Source organism: Mauremys reevesii, linkage group 5 (genome assembly GCF_016161935.1).
Source record: "Mauremys reevesii isolate NIE-2019 linkage group 5, ASM1616193v1, whole genome shotgun sequence".
NCBI classification, from domain to species: Eukaryota; Metazoa; Chordata; order Testudines; family Geoemydidae; genus Mauremys; species Mauremys reevesii.
Genome location: NC_052627.1, coordinates 59,127,747 through 59,152,005, shown reverse-complemented (window position 1 = coordinate 59,152,005; position 24,259 = coordinate 59,127,747). Strand labels below are relative to the sequence as shown.

The following is a 24,259-nucleotide window of genomic DNA, read 5'->3' as shown; positions in this document are numbered from 1 at the left end:
TTTTGTGGATTTTTTTGGGAAAATTTTGTTTATCATGGAAAACTAGGATCCCTGGTAATTAGATTATATCATAATGCATATGCACAAGGGGGCTGAAGTAAGATTACACACGTAGCCTAAATTTTGATATTTCCTAGCCTTTGAGTGTTGGACTTCTCATCTTTAATGTTCATGTAATAGTTTTTTTCAAGTAATTTCCTTGCTTTTTTTTTTTTAAAGCAAAAATAAATTCAGTCACGTAGAAGCATGTGGATTCCCCCATGTGGGTCACCAGCAAGGTTGGAACATCTACATCCACAGCTAGAGCTAACAGTATAACTGTTACGAACAACCTCCATTCCCAAGGTGTTTGTAACTCTGAGATTCTACTGTAGATAAGTTCATGGAGGATAGGTCCATTAATGGCTATTTAACCAGGGTGGGCAGGGATGGTGTCCCTAGCCTCTGTTTGCCAGAAGTTGGGAATGGTCAACAGAGGATGATCACTTGATGATTACCTGTTCTGTTCATTCCCTTTGAACCACCTGGCATTGGCCACTGTAGGAAGACAGGATACTGGGCTAGTTGGATCTTTGGTCTGGCCCAGTATGGCTGTTCTTACGTAGAATTCCCCAGTTCAGTTTCAGGTTCTCAACGGTAGTATGCTATATTGGTTACAGATCCTTCTGCCCCTATTCCCTAGCAGGTTCGAGGAAACTTGCTCTCTTCTTCCCCTCATACTTCTGCATTCAAGTCAAGCTGCTTCCTCCTCCTTGTTGTCTGGGTTTTAGGAGTGCCTAGTGACAGTGGTTGCCAAAAGCTGGGAGGATCAATTGAGAGAAAAGCCCTGCTCAGTCTCTGCAGGTATGGGCTGGAGCATGGTCACAGCAGATGAATTTTAGGAGAATTTACCAGTCATCCCTTACTTAGCATGTGCAAATGACAAATTTCAAAGGCCTATAACTATTGAATTTGAGTGGATTTTCACATGGCCAGTAAATTGCATTTCTGTGTCCCTAGGTTTGACGCTGCTGCCAAATTAAATCTGTGCTCCAAAGCAGGAAGGTAGCGCATCTGAAAAAAAGATTGCATGATTTTTTTGAAACATTGGTAAAACTATACTTTTCTGTAACTTTCTTCTGAGAAACTGCAGAACCATTTTTGTTGAAAGATTAGAAGACAAACAAAAAACCCCAAACAAATAATAGACACCTGGCATCGAACACTTTAATCTGAACAGTTAAAGTATTTTTAAGCAACTGAAAACAGGGTCTTATAATGAAAAGTTTTAGGCAATCTTAACTATAGGCATTGTTGCCTGCTCTTGCCTATAATTACACAATCTGTGTCTTTTGCACTAAACTTTGCAATACTGTTTACTTGATTTATATGTATTGCATAAGTTTTGTATTTCTGTTTTATATTCTCACAAAAGGTTTATTCTTTAAATTTGGTAACTTTGTTGAATTATACTTTTATTTAACCAAGTTTATTCTTATTAATCAGTACTCCTACCCCTTCACTAGTTTGTGGACTTAAGGTCCTTTGGGGAATTTCTTAAGTCGATGACATGTCTGTGAGTGTTGGATTTGTATTTCTGATTTTGATTATGACTATATACTTGAATGTTATGGTGTTGGTGGCCATATAAGAATTTCAGTATACAAAAGGACCTCTAGAGAACCGTCTAAGCATTTGCAGAAGCTAAGGCAGAAGTGGGCAAACTATGGCCTGTGGGCCACATCCAGCCTGTGGGACCGTCCTGCCTGAGCTCGCGGCCAGGGAGGTTAGCCCTTGGGCCCTCCTCTGCAGCCTCCCCTCCCCACAGCCACGCCGCCGCGTGGGTGGCACTCTGTCCCGCCGCTCCTGCTCAGCAGTGCGGTCGGCGTGGCTGGCTCCGGCCCGGTGGTGGGGCTGCAAGTTCCTGCTGCTCTGAGCAGCATGGTAAGGGGAGGGGGGCAGTCAGGGGACAGGGAGCAGTGGAGGTTGGATAGGGGGTGGGGTCCTGGGGCGGGAGGTTAGGGGCAGGGAGTCCTGGGAGAGGGCAGTCAGGGGACAAGGAGCAGCGGGGGTTGGATGGGTTGGGAGTTCTGAGGGGGGCGGGAAGTGGGAGGGGAGTGGATAGGGGGCAGGGGCCAGGCTGTTTGGGGAGGCACAGTCTTCCCTACCCGCCCCTCCATACAGTTTCACAACACTGATGTGGCCCTTGGGCCAAAAAGTTTACCCACCCTTGGGCTAAGGGCATAGAATAAATTATATTAATATATTTGTTCCAGATGCACTACATTTAAAAAACATAGTATAAAAATAGTCTGTCTAAATTCTCCATTTGTAAATGCTTTATAATTACTTTCTGTTGTATTGTAGTGGTACAGTCAATTTAAAAATTACACTTCTATATGGAAAGTATGAAACCTGATCTAACGCATATAGTTTAACTGTGAGCCCCTGCCAGGCCGCATCATGGGAGAAGTCTTTCTGCTAGGAGTGAATTAATTGAGCTTCAAATCCTGGGTAGTGTGGGGAGGAGAGTGAAAATGGCTGTTAATATCAATTTCATTTCCAGCCCAGTGAAAATTTTGTGGGAGAAGAAGAATGGAAGTGGGGAGAGAAACTAGGCATCTAAAAGTGGATGGGGACTACATGGGGAGGTGATCTAAAAAATCACAGATAACACAATGGAATTAACTAATAAGTAAAAAAGGAAGATGAAGAGGAGAAAACACATGGGGGCTGGGGGAGGGATAGGGACTATAGGACTTACATAATGGATCAAATCAGTGGTCTGTCTATTGCAGTATCCTGTCTGACAGTGGCAATGTCAACTGGAACCCTGTTTGGGGCAATTATTGGATAACCTGGGGCAGGTTAAGTTGGTAGTTAAAGGTTTTATTATGTCATGAAGCTTGAGGGTTTGTTATAGCAGCGGGCTAATTCCACTATAGTTAAGGTTGAGCAGTGTTTTCTGTTTAAAGGTTGACTATTCTAAATGTTTTAAAATCTATACTTATTCAGATTGTCTTAAAGCTAACTATGCATCATCGGAGTGAGGGGTAGGGTTAGTGGCCCAAATTTGAGGTCTTTTGAGAAAAGGATTCTCCAGTAGAATCCCTTTTAAAAACAAACCCAAGTATCTTACAAAATCACCTGATTCTTCTAATAGTTTTTGTGCGCACTTGAGGTTCAAACTATGACATTAATCATCCCCCATCTGATATCAGTTGCTTGATGTTGCTCAGATAGTGCATGATGCCTATTGCCCCACTGGGGACGCAATACTGGAAAAGCTATGGACCATAGAGTTTAGGTCTCCAAAATGGCTTGTGCCAAAACTGTTGAGTCAAAGAGATGGAAGTGTACATGTTCTGTGCACCAAGGCAAGGACTCTATTGAAGTAAGAGAGATTCTAGGGAGACTGTTGTCACAGTGACTATGTGGCAAAGGCGCCGACTCCATGGGTGCATCCACAGGGAAAAGAATGGTGGGTGCTGAGCACCCACTGGCAGCCCCCTATCAGTGCCTCCCCCCCAGTGCCTCCCACCTGCTGATAAGCACCTCTCCCTCCCTCCCAGTGCCTACCATCTGCCGCGGATGAGCTGTTGAGCAGCATCAGAAGGTGCGTGGGGGAGGAGCGATGGCGCAGCGCGCTCTGGACATGGGGTGGAACTGGGTGGCGTGGGAAGAGGCAGGGCAGAGCGGAGGTGTGAAGAAGCAGGGCGTGGTGGGGCATTGAGGGAAGGGGTGGAGTGGGAGCGGGACTTGGATGGAGCTGGGGGGCAGCAACCCCTGTCAGATTAGAAAGTCGGTGCCTATGCAGTGTATTGACATTAGTGAACTTGAGCTACACCATGCACTGAGTTTGAGCATTGCCTGTGGCAGCTTTCAGAGAATGTGTTTTGTGCATGATCCTCAATATCTGTCTGCATTATGCAGATACTCCTTTTGGAAGTTTTGCCCCAAGACCAAAAATTCTAGTTTACGATCTAAAATCCACTCTGATTTTACTTTATAAGCATTGTCAAGGGGAAATTAGGATTGATTAAATAGAGCAGGGGTCGGCAGCCTTTCAGAAGTGGTGTGCCGAGTCTTCATTTATTCACTCTAATTTAAGGTTTTGCATGCCAGTAATACATTTTAACATTTTTAGAAGATCTCTTTCTATAAGTCTGTAATATATAACTAAACTATTGTTGTCTGTGAAGTAAAAAAGGTTTTTAAAATATATAAGAAACTTCATTTAAAATTAAATTAAAATGCAGAGCCCCCCCAAGACCGGTGGCCAGGACCTGGACAGTGTGAGTGCTGCTGAAATTCAGCTCACGTGCCGCCTTCAGCACGCGTGCCATAGGTTGCCTACCCCTGAAATAGAGTGTTTCCCTCTATGGTCCAGCAAGAGCATCTCAGCCATCACATCTCTTGGGCAAAGTCCTGCATTTTTTCCCCTCCTGACCAGGGTGGGTGGGGTTGTGGTACTTCCAAACTGTACAGCTCCCTGCCTATACTGGGATCTCCCCAGCAAAGTCAGGCTGCCTAAGCCAACCTGCTTTATTTTTCTCCTCAGAGATGGTAATCAGTCTAATTGCCCCAGTTAAGCTACCACATAGCTCTTTCCAAGCAAGCACATTCTTAAGGAAAAGCATTAGAGAGAAAACATATTAAAGACATTCTGATAAGCTTACCAGAGATCACACCCAACTCCAACAAGGACTTTTCCTGTAGTCATGAGTTCATCCTAGCTTCAGCTCAGAACAAGCATACTCTGTCTTAAGGAGCCTCCCTGGGAAAAACTCTTTTGCTATGGATTGGGGCCACACTTGGACCAGATTTCTTCTTTGCCGGATCAGAAAGAAAGCCCGGAGTCAATTTAAACTCAGGATATTCATCCAAAAGTATTTCCTTTGAACCAGTATATGCAACCGTCTCGCCAGGTGATGGTAGCTTTCTGGAGGTGTTAGAACCTTAGTGAATGCCTAACCACTCTCTGCTCTTCTTAGTTCCTGGAGGGGCTGTAGTCCTGCTTTCCCTTGGGAGTATATACACTTATTCAAAAGGTTTGTCCGGAATATTGCAGGAAATTGCTATCTCTGGCACAGATGCCTCCAATTCACAGCCCTATCTCTCAGGATAATGACCAGAAGCCAGAGCAATTTGGTGGGCTCTGCGTCTCAGAAGGGGTCTTACCCCTCTCCTTGCCCCCTTCCCACATATAAACTAGGATTTGGGAGTGGAGGGGAGCTGAGCTCCTCTTTCTAACACTCCATGTGAGCTGAGATTTGGAGGGGGGCCACTTCACACCTCTCTGATCTTTCTGTGTAGCAGATGACGTGTGGAGTCCTTTTTCCATATACATTAGGCCCTGATTTTGAGTAGGTACTCTGCATCTCCACTCTCCTGTCTTCCTCCTTCTTGTCTCTACCTGGTACATGCAGTTCTTACAGCCCCACCACTTTCCCACATTCTCATAGTCCCTCCAGGCTTATCAAGGGCATGGAGTGGTGGGGCGTGCTCTGAGCAACGCATGTGTGGAGGGAATTTTGGAGGAGTTAGAGCAATGGTTGGAGCTGGGTTGTTATGGAGAATGTGAGGAGTTGGAGTTGAGAAGGGGAATTTGTGTGTGTATCTGTGGGGTTGGAACAGTGCAGGGAAGAGTGGGATGGAAAGGAGATTGTCAGGCATGCAGTAAGGGATGATGGGGGGGGGGTTAGTTCTGTTCCCCAGCATCCCCCATCATCGATCCATCTGTCAGTCAATGGCCCCCATCACAGTAGTATCCTGAGTGCCTCACAATTTTTAATGTGTTTATTCTCACAATGCCCCCATGAGGTAGTATTGCTTCGGTTTTACTGAGGGGGCTCTGGGTCTGTACTTGGGTGGCTTGCCCATGTACTGTGTCCACGCTGCTATTAACTTGAGCAAAGTTAGCGTGAATCTGTCTACCTGGGCTGGGATGCATGCTTCCAGCTGTAATGTAACATACGCAGTGAGACTAAGACCTGCCCAGGGTCACACTGGAATTTTGTGGTGGGCCAGGGATTTGAATTCAGGTCTTCCAAATCCCTGGCCCTAACCAGGGGATTATCCTTCCCATCATGCCCACTCTCAATGTCAGAAATGTCCCCAGTCTCCATGCTAGACCTTGTTTGTGCATCTTCTCTCCAGTTCTTCAACCTGCGATTCCCATGCCAACACCTATGTCTGTGCTGGTAGGAGGGAGAATTGGGCAGTGCTGGACACAGACAGAGGTGGGAGATGATACAGTAGGAGACGAGATCAACATGTTGCCATAGCATTCAGGGGTTGAGGTGGCAGAGGAGGGGAAAGCTGTGCTGTGGTATGTAAGGATGCTGAGAAATTACTTTAAAAAAGCCTAAGGAAATTAAATGTCTGGAATTTAGATAACACAGAGTTAAGATTGCCCAGTAGTTCTTTATGCCTTTCCAGAATCTGGAGAGAGGCTAAACGTAAATCTCTGAAAACCAGGAAATGCAAAGTTAAGGTGGGGGTTACTACTGTAACGCAGCCTTATTGCAGTTGTCTTTGAGCAATGCCTCAACATACCAATAACACAAGTACTCTAGCTCTCTATCCCCACAGATACTACAAAACACTTTAGGAACAGAGCACATGGTCATTATAGACTAAAGACAAATGTTTTTGCTAAGGCAAAACTTGGATTTAGGTCAAATCAGACATAGCAAACAGGAGCTACCTACACTCAAACACTGAACCTGCTGTACACAAACCACCCCACACTGCAAAATGTTACCACCCCTTCTTTCTTGCCTTGAGGATCCTGTCTGAAGTGTTGCGTTCACTTGTCCCTCACTAAGCCCTGGAGGTGACTGTCAGGTATGCCACCATGCAGAGGACCCTCCTCATTCATTATAGCTATAGCTACAGCTAACAACCTGAACACAGCTGGAGTAAATGCAGATAAATGCTGAAGTTCAACCCTGTAGAACACAATACAAACTGTGTCACCTTCTCTTAGTCCTTCCTTATATCTACTTATGAATTTATAGATTTTTTTTTTGAGGCCAGAGGGGACCATTAGAACAGATCATCTAGTCTGTCCTCCTGTATAACACAGGCCAGAGGATTTCATCCTGTTACTTCTATGTTGAGCCTAATACTTTAGTCAAACAAGTTATCTTCCAAAAAGACATCCCATTCTTGATGTGAAGACTTAAAGAAATGCAGAATCCTCTACTTACCTTGGTAGTTTAACCTTTGCATTCGCATTACATGGGGTCCCTGGTATACGTCTCCCCCTTATCCATCAATAGGTGAATGTGTTCCGGTTCATGTTGGTCCCTATCCATATATCCGTCACTTCATTTTTTGCGTCACTTTTCTGTGGGTGCTTAGCACCGACCGGCAGCCAGCGCCCTTCCTTTCTTCCCATTGGCTGCTACCAGCTCCCTAGGGGCAGAGTTAAGGCTGTGTTATGGGGTTGATGTGTACCATAACTTTATATTCCCTGGTTTTCAGAGATTTAAGTTATGAATTCTCCATGTTCTGGATGGGCATAAGGGACCACCGGGCAACTTAACTGTGTTAATGAAGTTTTTGGGTGTTTAATATTCCTTCAGAAGTACTCTTTTACCAAAAAAAAAAAAAAAAAACGGTTATAACTCTAGGTATTCTTGCTAGTTTGTAAGTGGGTAATCCTTTTTTAAATCTTGAACTCTTAGCCTCAGTATATTATGACAGTGAATTCCACAGTTCTGTGTTGCATGGAACAGTAATTTCCTTTTCAGTCTTGAATTTGCCACCTTTCAGTGTCACTGAATGTTCCCTTGTGTTTGTAATATTACTCAGGATAAATAGAAGTTCTCAATCTACTTTCTCTATAATATTAATTATTTTGTATACTTCTGTCATGTCTCCTCTGCAATGTTAACAAATCTAATAATTTTCAATATCACTTTATATGAGACCTTGTATTAAATTAATATTAAAATTGTGCCATCATGAGAATTTTACCATTCTTTTCTTTCTGATTCTTAATCATTTTCTGATTCACACATCTAATAATTGTTGTCACTTGTCTATTTTTGCGATATCATTTTTTGAGATGGGTTGATAAGAACTGAAAGCAGAATTCCAGGTGAAGACTTACCATTGTTTGTATGATGGCATTGTAATACTGTTCTCCATTCCATGCTCGTGCATCCTAACATTTTATTTTATTTTTTTTATTTTATTTTGGTCACTGTTGCACACTGAGCAAGGTCTCCACTGAGCAGTCTGATCTCTTTTCTGAGTTGATATAGTTAATTTAGAATCTTGAAAATTGTATGAGTAGTTCAAATCATTATTTTCATTTTGCAGTACCTGGTGAATATTGACTTTCATCTGCCATTATTTTGTCCATTAGTCTTGCTTGGTTAGATCTGTCTGAAGTTTCTTCCTTACAGTCTTCTCTCATCTTGACTAATGCCTGGTATACATCTAAAACTTAGGTCATTCTAGTTATGTCACTCAGGGGTGTGAAATATTTCATGCCCTGAGCACTCTACTTAGGTTGAACTAACTCTTGGTGTAGGTGCAGCTAGGTTGATGAAAGGATTCTTCGATTGACTTAACTACCACCTTTGAAAAAACCCTTTCCGTTGTTGTAGGAAGAATCTACGCTACAGTGGTGCTGCAGCGTCATGGCTGTACAGACGCCCCCTGCCTTACGCAGTCGTTCCATTCCGGAAAGCCTTGCATAACTCGAATTTTGTGTAAGTTGGAAATGTATACCTGTACGTTACGCAAAAATGTCTGCAACTCGAAAATCCTATTGCTGGCTTATGGAACTTTTTCCGTAAGTGCGAATTTGTGTAAATCGGGTCTTGCGTAACTCGGGGAGTGTCTGTAGTGTGGACATAGCCTAGTCTAAATAACTTTTTGTTGATAAATTTTGCCATCACACGGATCACCTCTCCTTTTGGACCAATAAGACATACATTAAACAGTCCTGATATGGAACTTTGTGGCATCCTGCTGTTAATCCCCTTCCATGGTAAAAATTGACCATTCAGCCCTACTCTTTTTCTATCTCTTAGACAATTTCTGATCCACAGTACTTTGTGTCTCACACCAAGATTAATTTATTTGGAGACCTTTTGGAAGTCCAGACTGGAATAAGAAGAAAGGGTTGACATGTTGTTTTGTTAATAATTAGTGAGGCATGATTTTCCTTTCCAGAAGCCATACTAGTTGGACTCTCTTTTATCATATGATCTTCTAGGTATATATAATACTACCCTTAATTATTGTTTCAACCAGTTTGCTAATTACAGATGAAAGTTACTGGTCTGTAACTCCCTGGATCATCTCTATTGCCTCTTTTTAAATATCAATAGATACAACATTTGCTATATTCCTGAGCAATTGCTGTTATAATGAGAGGTGGAGATTGACTGGTAAGCAAGGGAAATTAAAATACCTTCCATAAGATGAAAGCATTTTCTTTCATCTCCCCCATTTGAGTAAGGAAATATTTCTCACCCTTGACAAAAATGACAGAGAATTGCTATTTCTTAACCCACATCTGGTCTTTGTTTCTAAAATACAAAACTGCAAGCTTTCAGATTCTTCGAATTGAGGTTTAAAGGGACACTGTTAGCTCCTTGGAGATTCTATCTATCTACCCCCCCCCTTTTTTTTTATTGTAAACTTCCCTTATATTGTAATTTACATGTTGGATTAAGACGTCCATGTTGTGCTGAAAACCAATCTAATCTTGACAGGGACAATCTATTCTAGATATTGTCCTGCTCATGCAGAAGTGTGGGACAATAATAGAACCATCACTTTTGAATGACTTATTCCTTAATGGAACAATGCAGGCAGGATCATTGACAGAAGTAGGAGAGCAGGGTGTCTGGAGCCTGGAATTCTCCCAGTGGAAGCACATGGACAAAAATAGGGACAGAGACTATTCTAAAAGGTGTACTTTTCTCTGAGAAAAGGGACCAGATCACCACCACATGCCGGAAGACCAGGTTAGGAGAGGGAGAAGGCAGGAAGTTCTGTCTACCATAAAAATGCTGATCAAACCTCATTCTCAGAATGGGTGATATGTAGCTATCGGCTACTTTCAAGAGTAAAGTGACTGTGGTTAAGAATTCATTGGCTAAGCATGTGTTTCCTGCTTTTCTGCCATGTTGTCCCTGAAGTGTTTGACCAGAAGTCAGAGCTCCCATAGGCCGAATGTGTCTAAGCACCTGGGGTCTTAGGAGAGCTGAGGCACTGGCTTCAGGGTCTAAGGCAGCCATACTGGGATCACATTGCTCAAAAAGAGTGTCGGACATGGGGACTGCACCTGGGAGACCCACAGCTAAGAGCCAGTCACTGCCCTGGCTAAGGATTTGGGTCTCTTGCAACATGGCGACCACACAGAGGGAGGATAGGCCAGGTTGTAACAAGTGGTTCTCAACTTCCCTCTTTTTGTGGTGGTAGTTAGAACTGCTTATTATTATGCACCGGAAGACAGGGTTCTCATTCCTGTATTTCCTTTTTCTTGTTTCCCAGTACAGTTGCTGGCCTTCCTACTTTCCTTTTCTTGATTTCACATCTTGTATGTGTACATGGGCTTTTTTCCTGACCTTTTCTTCTAACCCCCAAAGACCACTACGATATGCTGTTTCTGTAGGTTATGCATGTCCATTGATGGCTTAATCGAGTGGGTTGCATGTGCTTCCATGGCAGTCAGCTGAGCCATAAAAGCTTGGATAGGAACTACTGCCTTCAATCCAGAATACATGAGCTGATCCCATGGCTGGCTGCATTAAGGGCTGCGTGCAGACAGGGAGAGAAGGTGGATAGCTTTCAAGGAGCCGCTCTCTACTTTTACTTGCAACTGTTAGAGCATGTTTACAGTCAAAAATGAGCTTTCCCTACCTCTGTGTCTTCTGCATCCTGATATCCCCAACAAAAGACCAGCCCCTTGTGGTAGAGGAAACACATAACTTACATGGCTAAAAGTGAAAATGAGAGAGACAAGGTGGGAGGGTAATTTATTGGACCAACTTGTGCTTGTGAAAGTGCCAAGCTTTTGAGCTCCACAGAGCTCTTCTTCAGCTCACTCACCTTGTCTGTGTCGTATGCTGGAACCAGCACGACTACAACAACACTGCAAACATAAAAGTGAAAATGTTAAGATCACCTTGGCTTTCTCCTTAAATACTATTTACTGCTTGCACACGCACTTGCACAAGACTTCAGAACTTGTGTTGACTATGCTGTTAGGTAAGGTCTAAATCCAAAGATGCCCTAATAAGGGTTTATTGTGCATCCAGCTCTAACGCTAGAAAGCTTAAAAAATTCCCTAACAGCTCATAACTTGGGGTGGGGGACGGGATCAACCAAAAGTATTTTACTAATAGCATGGGTGTTAGAGCATATTGCACTCAATAAAATGAGTTTTGTCCCTGAAAACTTGGCAAGCTGACTGACAAATACATGGGATCACAGTCATTTATGCAGAGGTGAAGGAAGTATGTCAGTGGTGTGATCAGCAATTGAAAAGGTGATTAAAGAAGTTTTGAGGAAGGTGCCTTGCAAACGAAGTAGGAAGATGATCAGAGTACAATGGGTACAGTGAAAGAAGATATAAAGTTGGATGTGAGGTCACAGTACTACTATGTAGGTATGATAGGATAGCTAGGAGGCGATAAGAACAGAAATGTTGGCAGAGGGAGTTGTGTGAGGAAAAAGCTTGAACTCAATATTGGTAAAGGTTAGATAATAAGCCTGAAGGGTAACTCTGGGGGCACAGAAGAAGTGGTTGAAGTGTTTGTTGAAAGAGGAAGATAGACTTAGGGTAAGTGAGAAGTAGGATGTCCATTGTGGCTTTAGTATCCCCTTTTGAGCTTATTAGATTTGCTCTTTTGGGGCTTGTTTGTTCATGAAAACACTTTATTTGAAAGTATTCTTTTAAAATGTTGTAATCTTTACTTGTATCTTAAAATTTTTTTTTGTTTTTAAAAATGAAAGTAAATGTGACTTAAAGGTAAAATGTCTTTATTGCATTGTTGGTTTAAATTCTATGGCTTGTGTTAAATAGGAGGTTTGAGGCCAGACTAGATTATTTTAATGATACCCTGTCCTTAATATCTCTCTTTGACTCTTTTGTAGCATGGAGAAAAGCTTTTTTTCCCACCATCTACTTCTCTCTGTCATTTGGATGCTCCTGGCCATATCTCTGCTTTCTTGGCATGTAACTCTTCACAGTTTCGCCTTCAAAGTCACACTCAGGCCACAAACATTTTCTCTTCAGAAAGCTTGAGCAACTCAGGTGGTTCATAAATCCTCTTGTCTTTCAGGAAGGAGAGCCAGGACCATTCATGAAACTGGTGGGAGGAAAAAGTGGCAGCCTAGGACTGCTTTGGCAGCAGAATTTTATGCTACTTGCCAAGAGCAGCAGGTATAGTAAGAGGGAAACTTGCAGAAGACCCATGGATGTTTGGTTCAAGGGGGGAGAAGGGAGATCATGCTTGAAGACTGACTAGTATTCAGTTAAGGTCATGCTTGGGGAATGGTGGTTTAGATTGAAGGTTGGGCTATATAACATATGGTCACTGATGGATGGGTGGGAACTGTGGAATATTATGTGCAAAATCTTGGACGGGGATTGGAGAAAAAACTTGTCTCTCCTTGTCATAGAAAATGGCAGCTTTCATGCTATAAGATTATAATCTATATCCATAGAGATCCATCACTAAACTCCCTCCAGTGTTTGAGCTAATGTTCTTTTCTAATATTAATCTTACCTGAAACATTTAAACAGTCTTTGATATAAAAACGCTGGAATTTTCCTTAGTTGTGGAACAAATAGTTTCTTCTGGACTTACTGTACGGTAAGAGCTGTTGAATCATAGGTTAAAATAGCCAAATACAGTCTTCGCTGGTCTGGAGTTGGCAGCTTTTGTGTTATTGAAGCTGTTTTCAAGTCTGCTATGCTGGCATTGGATCATCAGTAATAATATTTAGCTCTTAATACTGCTTTTCGTTGATAGATCTGACAGCTTCACAAAGGAAGGTGATACGTATTGTCTCATTTCACATGTGAGGGAAGCTAAGCTAGGGTCAGAGAGGTGAAGTAACTTGTCTTGGGTCAGTTAGTAGGTTAGTTACAGAGCTGGGAACAGAACTTGAGTCTCCAGACTCTCATTCTAGTGACCTGTCTACTAGATTATAGTTGCCTTCCATCAATACGTATCTTTAAATAACTAAATTAGTTATAACTTCACTAGTTTAGAGTAAATTTTGTAAAGTACAGTTTGGTTGGACTACAGAATGATGCCACGTTTTTTTTTTTTATATACAGTATAAATATGAGATTTTAAAACTTTCTAGTTTCAAAGACACACTTTTAAATGCATTAGGAAAGTCCTTATTCTTTGTCACTTTATTGTTGTTTCATACTGCTCTGCTTAATTTTTTAATTTTGGCAAGGTGAAATATCCAAAAATTAGATTTCTACAGCACTGGCACATACCACTTCAGAGATCCAGATTTTAGTAACTTTCACCATACCAAAAACAGTGAAAGAGAGTTGTGTGTGTGAAAGACCAGACAGAGCACTCATACAAATGTGTTCATGAATGGAATATTTCTTTGCAGAGGATTTGGGAATTGACAATAAAAGCTCAGTCAGGAAAGGAAGGTGAGGGGAGGGAAAGGAAGCTATTACAGAATGATTAGGGTTATTGACAACATGAGTTCCCCCACCACATGCGTGGCCATATCATTATTGATTACTTTTTTTCAAATTGTGTGTACAGTGGATATAGATGATTTCTGCAGTTGAAAGATCGCAACATAATATTTTTCAATCAGTGGAGCAATGGTAACAGTATAGCAGTATAGGTTACTTGGCTGAGGGTCTTATTGTATAGGTATGATTTTAATCTAGTACCTATTAGTTTCCCACACAGCCTAAAAATGACAGTTTTTATATAAGCCACTTTTCTGAAAGAATGTATACAAGAAATATATTCTGTATGCTAGATATTTAAAATTTAAATTGGGTCCAGACCATGACCACAGACTAGTGCAGGAGTCTCAAACTCAAATGACCACAGGGGCCACATGAGGTATAGTGCATTGGCCAGAGGGCCACATCACTGACACCCCCACCCTCATTGCCCCCCGGTCCTGCCCCCACTCCACCCCTTCCATGAGGCCCCACCTCTTCCCTGCCCCTTTCCACCCCTTCCCCAAAGTTCCCACCCCAATGCTGCCCCTTCCCTGTCACTAGGGGTACAGGGTGTGGCAGGGGCTCAGGGCAGGGAGTTGAGGTGCAGGAGGTGTGCAGGGTGCGGCAAGGGGCTCAGGGCAGGGAGTTGGTGTGTGGGGTCCAAGAGGGGTGAGGGGTGTGGCAGGGGGTCAGGGTGCAGCAGTTGGCTCAGGGCAGGGAGTGCAGGAGGGGTGGGGCAGGGGGCTCAGGGCAGGGAGTTGGGGTGCAGGAGGGGTGTGGGGTGCGAGCTCCGGCCTGGTGCCGCTTACCTAGAGCGGCTCCGGGGTGGCAGCGGCGTGCATCGGGGCCAGGGCAGGCTCCTGGCCCCGCGCTGTGCCACTTCAGGAAGCAGTTGGAACCATGGCCCCTGGGGGAGCGGGGGTGAGCACAGGGCTCCGCTGCTGCTCCTCCAGGTACCTCCCACGAAGCTCCCATTGGCTGCGGTTCCCTGTTCCTGGCCAATGGGAGCTGCAGGGGGCAGTACCTTGAAGTGAGGCAACGCAGGAGCCCTCTGCCTCCTCTCCCCTCCCCTCCGGCCCGAAGGGACGTGCTGCTAGCCGCTTAAGGGAGCGGTGCGGGGCTTGTGGTGCCACGGGGGGCAATCCCGTGGGCCGGATTCGGCCCGCGGGCTGTAGTTTGCCCACCCCTGGCCTGGAGGTAGGCGGCGGGGGGAGGGCGGCCCACGGGCAGCATGTTTGAGACCCCTGGGCTAGTGGAACTGACTTGTTCTTGAAAGTTGGAATGAGTAGGTAGTATCTGTAGAAATTCTGATTGTGCAAGAAGACTTCACTATATTAGGCCTGGTCTACACTAGGCGTTTAAACCGGTTTTAGGAGCGTAAAACCGATTTAACGCCACACCCGTCCACACTGAGAGGCCCTTTATATCGGTATAAAGGGCTCTTTAAACGGCCTCGGGCGGTATCCAACAGTGCACCACTGACCGCTCTGGACAGCAATCTGAACTCGGATGCAGTGGCCAGGTAGACAGGAAAAGCCCGGGAACTTTTGAATATTTCCTGTTTGCCCAGCGTGGAGCTCCGATCTTAAAAATCAAAATAAAGAAAGAGCTCCCGCATGGACCATGCGGATGTGATCGCTGTAGGGCAGGCAAATCTGTTCTATCAGCGCTCCGTTACAGAGACGAAATTCAAAATCATTTTTAAAAATCTCCAGACAGATGCCATAGCAGGGGCTCAGCGCACTGCTGCGTGACAAAGTAATGGAAAAAAAGAATCAAATGGACTCATGGACTGGAGGACTCAAGCTATCCCACAGTTCCTGCAGTCTCCGAAAGTATCATTGCATTCTTGGCTGAGCTCCAAATGCTTCTAGGGTCAAACACAGTGTCCGCGGTGGGGTCAGGGCATAGCGGCAATTTTTTTCACCCCCCACCCCCCCCAGGAAAGAAGGGAAAAAAATCCTCTCTTGACTCTTTTACATGTCACCCTATCTTTACTGAATGCTGCAGATAGATGCGATGCTGCAGCACTCAACACCAACATCCTTGCTCCCCCCCCCTGCCATGGGTGGTTGATGGTGCAATATGACTGGTACCCGTCCTCATCATCAGCCTATTGGCACATGGGGCAGTGCAAAAGGACTGGTAACCATGCCGACTAGCATCAGTTAGGTCAATCAAGGGTGCCTGGCCCTAATTTTTCCTGGTAGATGGTGCAGTATGGCTGATAACCATCGTCATCATAGCAACAGGGGGCTGAGCTCCATCAGCCCCCACCCTTCATGTGTAAAGAAAAGATTCAATTGCCCCTGGACTAGCAGAGGGATGCTGGGCTCCTCTCCTCCACACTGCTTAATGTCCTGTCTGGACTATCATAGCAGCTGGAAGCTGCCTTCCACTCATTTCTCACTAACAAGTCACTGTGTCTTATTCCTGCATTCTTTATTACTTCATCACATAAGTGGGGGGACAATGCTATGGTAGCCCAGGAAGGCTGGGGAAGAACGGAATCAACAGGTGGGGTTGTTGCAGGAGCACCTGTGAATAGCATACAGCTCATAATTTCAGCAGGATCTGACACAGAGCAGCTGTGCTCTCTGGTTCTATGATACAGTGGTTCTCTAGTACACTTGCCCATATTCTAGGCAGGACTGATTCTATTTTTAGATACCAAAAGGAGGGATTGACTCAGGAGTCATTCTGGCTGATCCCAGCCAGGGCCACTTACCACAGCAGCAAATGGAGCAGTGCACAAGGACTGGTAACCATGATCATCTTATGACCAATTTCTGGTATGGTACATGGTACACTATGGCGGGGAACCATCTCTGCTGTCATGCAAAAGCAAAAGCATGCTGCTGTGCAGCGCCGCTGAATCGCCTCTGTGGCGGCATCTAGTACACATACGGTGACAGGCACAAAAGGCAAAACAGGCTCCATGGTTGCCATGCTATGGCATCTGCCAGGGCAATCCAGGGAAAAAAGGCGTGAAATGCTTGTCTGCCGTTGCTTTCCCAGAGGAAGGAGTGACTGACGACATTTACCCAGAACCACCCGCGACAATGATTTTTGCCCCATCAGGCACTGGGATCTCAACCCGGAAATTCCAAGGGGCGGGGGAGGCTGCGGGAACTATGGGATAGCTACGGAATAGCTACCCACAGTGCAACGCTCCAGAAATCGGCGCTTAGCCTCGACCGTGGGGACACCATCGATTTAATGTGTTTAGTGTGGCCGCGCGCACTCGATTTTATACAATCTGTTTTGCTAAACCGGTTTATGTAAATTCGGAATAATCCCGTAGTGTAGACGTACCCTTACTTTGGAACTCTTGCTCCAGCATTGTACTGTCAGATTACAAAGACCAGAATACTGCTCAGTATGGAAAATGTGGTCATTGGCCTGTAGAAGTTGGCTATCCTGGATAGTTATTGGTGATTGAGCACACAGTTTAGGGGGTCGGGATTAGAGGTGGTTGTGGCTTGAGGTTAAATTGAGTCTGGATGCAATCTAATCAAAAGAAACCTGCAAAGGTGTTCTTGGCTCTGCCAGTGCTTCCCTTCCTTCCTAGTCTGCTGCTTGTATATACTACTGTTCTTGGGTAATTCGCCTCAGCCTCAGTGGCTTCTTGGATCTAAATGTAATGGGTTTATGGATCCAAATGTAGTGAGCCTGGGCTCCAGCCTGAGCCCAAATATGTACACTGCAGTTTTACAGCCCGGCAGCCCCAAGCCCTGCAAGCCTGCATCAGCTGACTCGGGTGTTTAATTGCTGTGTAGCCATACCCAGTATCACACAGCTCATTAGCAGTGTGATAAAGATCTCTTGAGGTTTCTGTTTTAGGTAGTATTTGAATTGAAAAATATTCAAAAATATATTCCTGGTCCTGTGTAGAAAAAGTATTAAGACTAAGTTTAAGTGGAACTAATTCATGCAATTTCTATAAAAATATCACAAAGTTCTTTTTCACCCAGTTTCAGGAACTGAAAAAGTGAACTGATTTTAAGAGAACATTCTAGTTTTTATGATAAAAACAGGAATATTGCAAAGTTAAATGCATTCTGTGAGGTTTCTGATGTTTCATAGACTAACAAAAGGTTGCTTTATTAGTAGCTTTAATGAACAAATCGCTTTATTGGCTTAGACATACTGGTAGCTTTGTCGGTTGAAACAGCTATGAGTTCTTGTTTCAATTCACCATTGTGTAAGAGTAGAGAAGTGATAGCCATTGACCTTCTGTTAAAGCACAATAAAAAGTTTTTTTGTGAAGAAGAAAGTGTGTGAAGAAAATAGCAATGCAGTTCTGACTTCAGTTCAGCAACTTAAAAATTAAGAGCCCTTGTACTTCTCTTATACACACAAATGGTCTCATTAAGTGGTTCAGTATAGAAAGGTAAAAGAGCATTTACTTCTGAAAGTTGTTTTTCAAAGGACTTGTAGGTAAAGTAATTGCATTTGTGTAGTAGCTATAACAAAGAAGTAATGAATATGTTAATGTTTAATTTATTTTGGACACTAAGAACTGTGTATTCAAGAGCAAGTTTTTTTGTTTTTTTTTTAAATGGGCAACCTACATAATTTAACTTTGGATTTTATTAAGTGAACATATGCCCTAGTTTTTGAGAATTCGGCTAAATGAGGACATGTTTTGTTTCAGGCTATCAGTAAAAGGAAAAGAGGAAACTGGTTAGAAAGTTTCATTGAAACTTGCTTTGCAGGGATTCTTAGTAGAGTAGTTCAGTAGAACTCAATGGTTGATCGATATTAAGTTTTGATATATTCTATATAGTGATTACTATATAACCCTTCCTTTTTTAAAATAATAAATAAATAAGAGCAGGAACTTGAAAAACGTAGTCAACACCTGTAGTCCAAGAACTCTAGGACAAAATAATTTCATGCCCTGAGCCACTTTTTCTTCTTCTTGATCAATGAGATTCCAGGTACATCTCCCCTCAATCCTTACAACCACTACTTGGGCCCAAAGACCCTTTTTTGTTCTTGACAGCTGAACTTTGTTCTCAGAATTAATGCTAGCCCCTGTGCAGAAACATCATACCAATCAGTGCAGCTTTGTATGTCCCCAAAACATCCATAGAATCCTCAGCTGGAATGGCAGGACATCTTGTTCTAAGAAGTGGTAGCACACCCAGATCACCCTACTCCTAACAGGTGATGCTTCTCTCCCCAAACTGGCAGTGGCATCACTGGACTGTGTCTGCAGATTTAGAAAGACATCACTGAGTCTGTTTATGCCTGGTTTGTGTTGGAATGTTATCTTCATAACCATAAGGGTTTGAAATTGTTTTCAAATGAAAGCTTTGATTCTGCAGAAAACTGATGGTACTTACTAGGAATGATTCCTATTCATTCTGTGCAAGTGGGTTTTTCAAGTCCTGATCTAGGGGAGAACATGCTGTAGTCAATTACCAGGTGTTACTTGAGTTTTTCAGTTTCTGATCAGGATACCTATCACCTAGTAGGGGTAGCCATTACACTAAAGAACTTTTTATTCGATATATAGTTCTTCAAGTGCTTGTGGTAGTGAGGCCGTGGCTGTTGGGCAGCTGGAATAGTATAACCATAAATTGTAAAGATAGATAGATACATGCTGAGGTTACTTCAATAGGTATGTGCCTCCTGAGTTCTGGGCTGGGTTTCTGGCTGGTAATCAAGCTGACTTCCTATGTGGCCGCCCCTCAGTGTCCTGAGTTCTGAAGAAATCCTTGCTTTCTTGAGGCAGCTCTTCACTGCCTTTCTTATGTTTCTCCTCCAGTGACTCTTGCTGCTTGTTCGGGGGGGGGGGCAGGGTTTCCAACCTTCTTTGGTTCAGTAGTGATGTTATTACGTAAAATCCTGTCCACAGCCTCAAAAAATGTACAAGTTATGTGTTCCTGGCTGATGGTTGTGTGTCCTGCCACCCCTGGTATTAATGTAAATTCTCCTGAGCTGTTTGCTCTTTATCTGGCACTGATAGGCATTCTGGTTGTACCTACTCTCAAGCAGCTATCTACCAGTGTCTACAATCTTTATTGCAGTGACTGGCCTCAAGAGGTTGCTGCAAAACCACTTCTCCCCAGATGGCAATGAGATTTAAGATCTCAACATGGCTTCAAGCAGATGGTCAAGGCATGTTGTAAAGGCTGCTAGAGTAATAATGCTGTAATGCCAATATATTGAAATCCAGGCTCAAATAGGCCAATCCTGGCACTGTGCCAGCTTTTAAATGAAGGAGAAGGATATTTGGTTAGCTTGACTCCAGAATGTTGGAGGGTACGGTGGTAAGTAAACAGGATGATCGTGGATACCCTCAAAGCAGTGTGGAATAGTGGTTGGATGACTGCCATAGTTGTGCACAGCAGTATTGTGTGTGCACGAACAATAGATAACAGTAACTCAATTCACATCAAAGTTAGTACACTCCGAAAGAAGATTCCAGAATTTGCGATAAGTGCAGACTTAGGTGTAGTCTACACTACAGACCTGTATCAGTACAACTATGTCACTGGGGTGTGAAAAATCTTCACCCCTTAGTGATGATGTTATACTGACCATAACCCCCTTTGTAGACAGCACCATTTTTGTGCGAGAGCTTCTCCCATCAACATAGCTACCGCCTCTCAAGGAGGTGGATTAATTATGCTGACAGGAGAGCTGTTTCCCATTGTCTTAGAGCGTCTTCATTAAAGTGCTGCTGATATAGCATTTTAAGCGTAAACTTTCCCTTAGAGTTCTCTAAGGAATTGTCATTGCAGATCAGGTTAACTTGAGTCAGCATGGATTATACCTCCTGTGTAGACAAGTGCTTAATTTCATTTTTGGGTTCTGAATGCTGCAGTGCTCCAGGGTTTCAAGTGATGAGGAATGTTGTGTTTTTAATATCCAGTGTGAAGTTGTTTATGAACAGAGCAAACAATACAACCACCATAAACGTTTTCATAACTCTGTTTTTTTAAATTAATAACATTGAATGTATATCTTGGACCATTCTTCTGTTGATAATGGTGTCTCAGTTCTGTGAACTTGGGTAAGTTTCCTGGTAAGTCTCATGAGGGTCTTGTGTTACTCTGACATGGTTCAGGCTGTTTCCGATAATTTCTTACTGTTGTAGAACTTCATTATATTTCATTGTGCAGGTTATAATCTGAGTCGTGATGTTACAATGATATATTATGCACCAAAACTGGCTGTTGCTAATGTTAACTGTAAAGAATGTAGCTTTTTATCTCATTATTTGTAAGTTTGCAGAAGACAACAAATGGGCAAACAAACATCAGTTGGAGATAGAGCTCTCTCTCCCATTTCATACTAATTGGGTAATAAAAACAGATGATTGAGGGGGGCAAATAACTGTTCTCCAATGGTACGGCTTTTTGGAGTATTATTATTTAACAAACAGTTCTGTTCTTAAGATAACAGTACCTTTTGCTAATGACTCCATACAGCCCAAATGTACTCTAATTTTATAGAATCCACTTCTTGTTCCAGAAATGAGTTACAGAATCTTGGGTTTCATTTTCTAAAATAAACTTCTAGCCCTCATCATTGTGAAGATAATCAACAGTGTTAAATGATCATTGTTTTCCTGAGTGTCTTTCCAACTATCCATAATCATCTTGATGACTATAAATTACCTTACCCATCTCAGTGGTTGTTGATTCTGAAATCTAAAGATGACAGTTTAAATGTCAGTTACACACAGCTACCTTTAAAAGAACATGATTAAGGTTGCAAAGTCACTCAAAAGTTAGAAAAACTCAGAATTAAGATGGGCTCTGCAACCTTAATTCAGCTGCTTGTGCGGTATGATACAGTCTTTAGTTACATGATTTTGTACTATTTTTCCATAGGACCCTTGCCTCATTCATTGCACAGGATGGACCAGCTCCAGAGATTTAGCAAAGTTGCAAGACTGTTTTCAGTTGCTTATAATAGCAAGTGCTGATGACTTAATACACAGTGTTACCAGCCTCATCTCGAATACTGTTAAATATTTCACTGCTTTCATTTTTGCAGATATGCTTATTCCAGTGCCAGATTGCCCCATGTTTTCCTATGAGGGGAGTATAATATCAAAATAAATGAGGGGATAATGATTGCATTATTTTTCATATTTAATTAAATCGTAATATTTCTGGATGGCCATAGCTATGAGGGACTTTGCAGCAGAACTTAAAGATGGCTTTCCACATGCTACACCAGATTTTGGTTTATAGGCTTAAATTTAGGGGGTCATTAACTTATATGCCTTTGATCCTCAATTGTGGTAGTTCATTTTGTTTTGTGATACTGTTTTGTGAGATAACCAGGACCCAACCCACATTCAGCATCAAGTGAATTTTCCAAGTTGTCTTGATAAATAGCTCTACATAGATTGTATAGCAGTAATCTAGTTTCAAGGTAGCAAAGAGTTGGATCACTATGGCGAGGTCTAGGTCTGAAACTTCCAGCTAAATGCAGATGATAAATAATCTTTGTTACAGCTGCTACATAGATATGCAGAAACATCTGATAATCCAACCAGACTCCAAATACCAAAGCTGAGTAACAAATGGCAGGCACACTTCCACAACTGAAGGAGCATGTGTCACCTCGGGTATTTCTTGTAGTTATTTTTCTTAACCTACATCATAACTTCAGTCTAATCTGGATTAAATCACAGCCATCTTTCTATCATCCAAAACTATATTTTTACATGTCAGCAGGCAAACCTATCAACTGCATCAAATAGGTCAGCAGAATTTCAGATGCATAGTGGAATGTTATCTGCATATTGGAGAATATCACAGCCCTTACCTGTTTTATTGTCTTCCACATTTGGGTTCATATACATGCTAAAAAGGAAAGATGTGAGACTAGAATCTTGTGGCACCTTCATGAGAGCGCCCTTGGGGAAGGTAACCATTTGCCAAGTATTATACCATTGCATAAAAATAACTGATCCATTTGAACAATTCTGCTTGTCTGTCAGAACTTGCGATTGTTACTTCCTTGTGATTAGTGGTATCCCAGGTAACTTTGTCTGAAGAATCTAAATGGACACTTGACTTGCAACCATTTCCAGAAAACCAGCACTGTCTCCTTACCATACTTTGGTCTAAAACTGGATTGAATATTTAAGTCTAAAGACTCCGGGTACTGCCAGAGTTGCTTTGATACCATCTTTTCTAATCGTCCCCAAATTAAAACGAACAAAACAAAATGAGAAACACTGCTAATATCAAGTGATCAGCATTTGGTTAAAAAACTGTTGTTTAACCATCTGGCACTTGTCTTTTTAAAAAAGAGACATTCATAGCTTCCCTCAGTCACAGATCTGGTGTGTCTCCATCTTGCAGCCAGTCCATATGCCAAGATGATTTCAGTGGAAGAAGATACTTGGGAATCACTGCACTGACAGTCATGGTTTAAAAAAAAATAATTGGCAAACCATCTAATTAATAAGGCTGAGATTTTGTCACAGATATTTTTAGTAAAAGTCGGGCAGGTCATGGGCAATAAAGAAAAATTAATGGAAGCCTGTGATCTGTCCCTGACTTTTACTTAAAATATTCATGACAAAATGGGGAGCTCAGCTGTGAGGTCTCTGCAGCGGTTAGGCAGCTGCGGGGGCCCACTCAGAACTCCAGGGGTCCCCCCACCATCTTGCAGCTCCCAGCCGCCATGGGCTGAAGTCATGGAGGTTGCTGGAGGTCATGGATTCTGTGACTTCTGCGACCTCCGTGGCAAAAATCTAGCCCTACTCATTAATAATGGGCTGTGGTGTATGTAATAATTTTCTTGAGAACCTCGGAAACCAAACTAGTTCCATTAGTCTGAGGGGAGACAACGAAATAGATCTTACGTCCCAACCTCAAAGAGCACAAGGGAGTGGTCTGTCCATGACAAGTATTGACTCTCCTATTTCCAAACCAAAAACAAGATCCAGAGTGTAATCTGCTGTATGTATTGAGTTGGAACCACTTGGGATAACTGCGTGATTACCATAGTAGTCATGAAATTCTGAGCAATTGGTCATTCCAGTGAGAAAATCCTCCAGTCCAGTCATAAACAGTAATAATTTGAGCCACAGTCAGAGAACAAACTCTTGAAGGGACCAGAGGAACTAGTGTTAAAGGCTGCACAGCTTTCATCTGCCTAACAAATGGACTGTTCTTGTATCTTTGTCCATAACTCTGATCAAGAGGCTCAAACTCATGCCACATAATCTTGTCTTCCTTCCCCTTACAAATGGTGTGTGCATGTGTGCGCTTATGGGAAACATCTACATTTCTGGGTTATCATATTATTTGACTTGTGCAGTGTTGCTTGACTTTCTCTCGAACACCCTAAAACATGGGTGGTTCAGGTGACTGACTAAATGAGGACAACCATCTATGTAATTGCTTAAGTTCCCACAAATCTGACACACAATGCTCTCTTAGTAAATCTTCCCTGTACCATAGTCCATCAGCCACTTCAGTTGCTACCACCATCCTGAGCAACATAACTTACATCAACTTAGGGCAGTATAGACACAGCTTTATATCAGTGGGAGACATTCTCCCGCTGACATAGCTTCCACCTCTTGTTGAGGTGGAGTAATTA

The 24,259-nt window shown here is 42.9% G+C and overlaps 1 protein-coding gene and 1 long non-coding RNA gene across 5 annotated transcripts in view; one reads left to right on the top strand and one right to left on the bottom strand.

The window, feature by feature from the left end:
• FBXW7 (F-box and WD repeat domain containing 7) overlaps positions 1 to 24,259 on the top strand; it is a 295,125-nt gene that overhangs the window by 8,517 nt on the left and 262,349 nt on the right. The gene's annotated exons all lie outside the window — the stretch shown is intronic.
• LOC120406218 lies at positions 643 to 22,574 on the bottom strand. Its single transcript, XR_005599151.1, has 4 exons — positions 22,469 to 22,574; positions 11,062 to 11,104; positions 7,194 to 7,401; positions 643 to 1,053 (listed from the first exon to the last, which is right to left on the bottom strand). It is a non-coding gene; the product is annotated as an uncharacterized LOC120406218 (long non-coding RNA).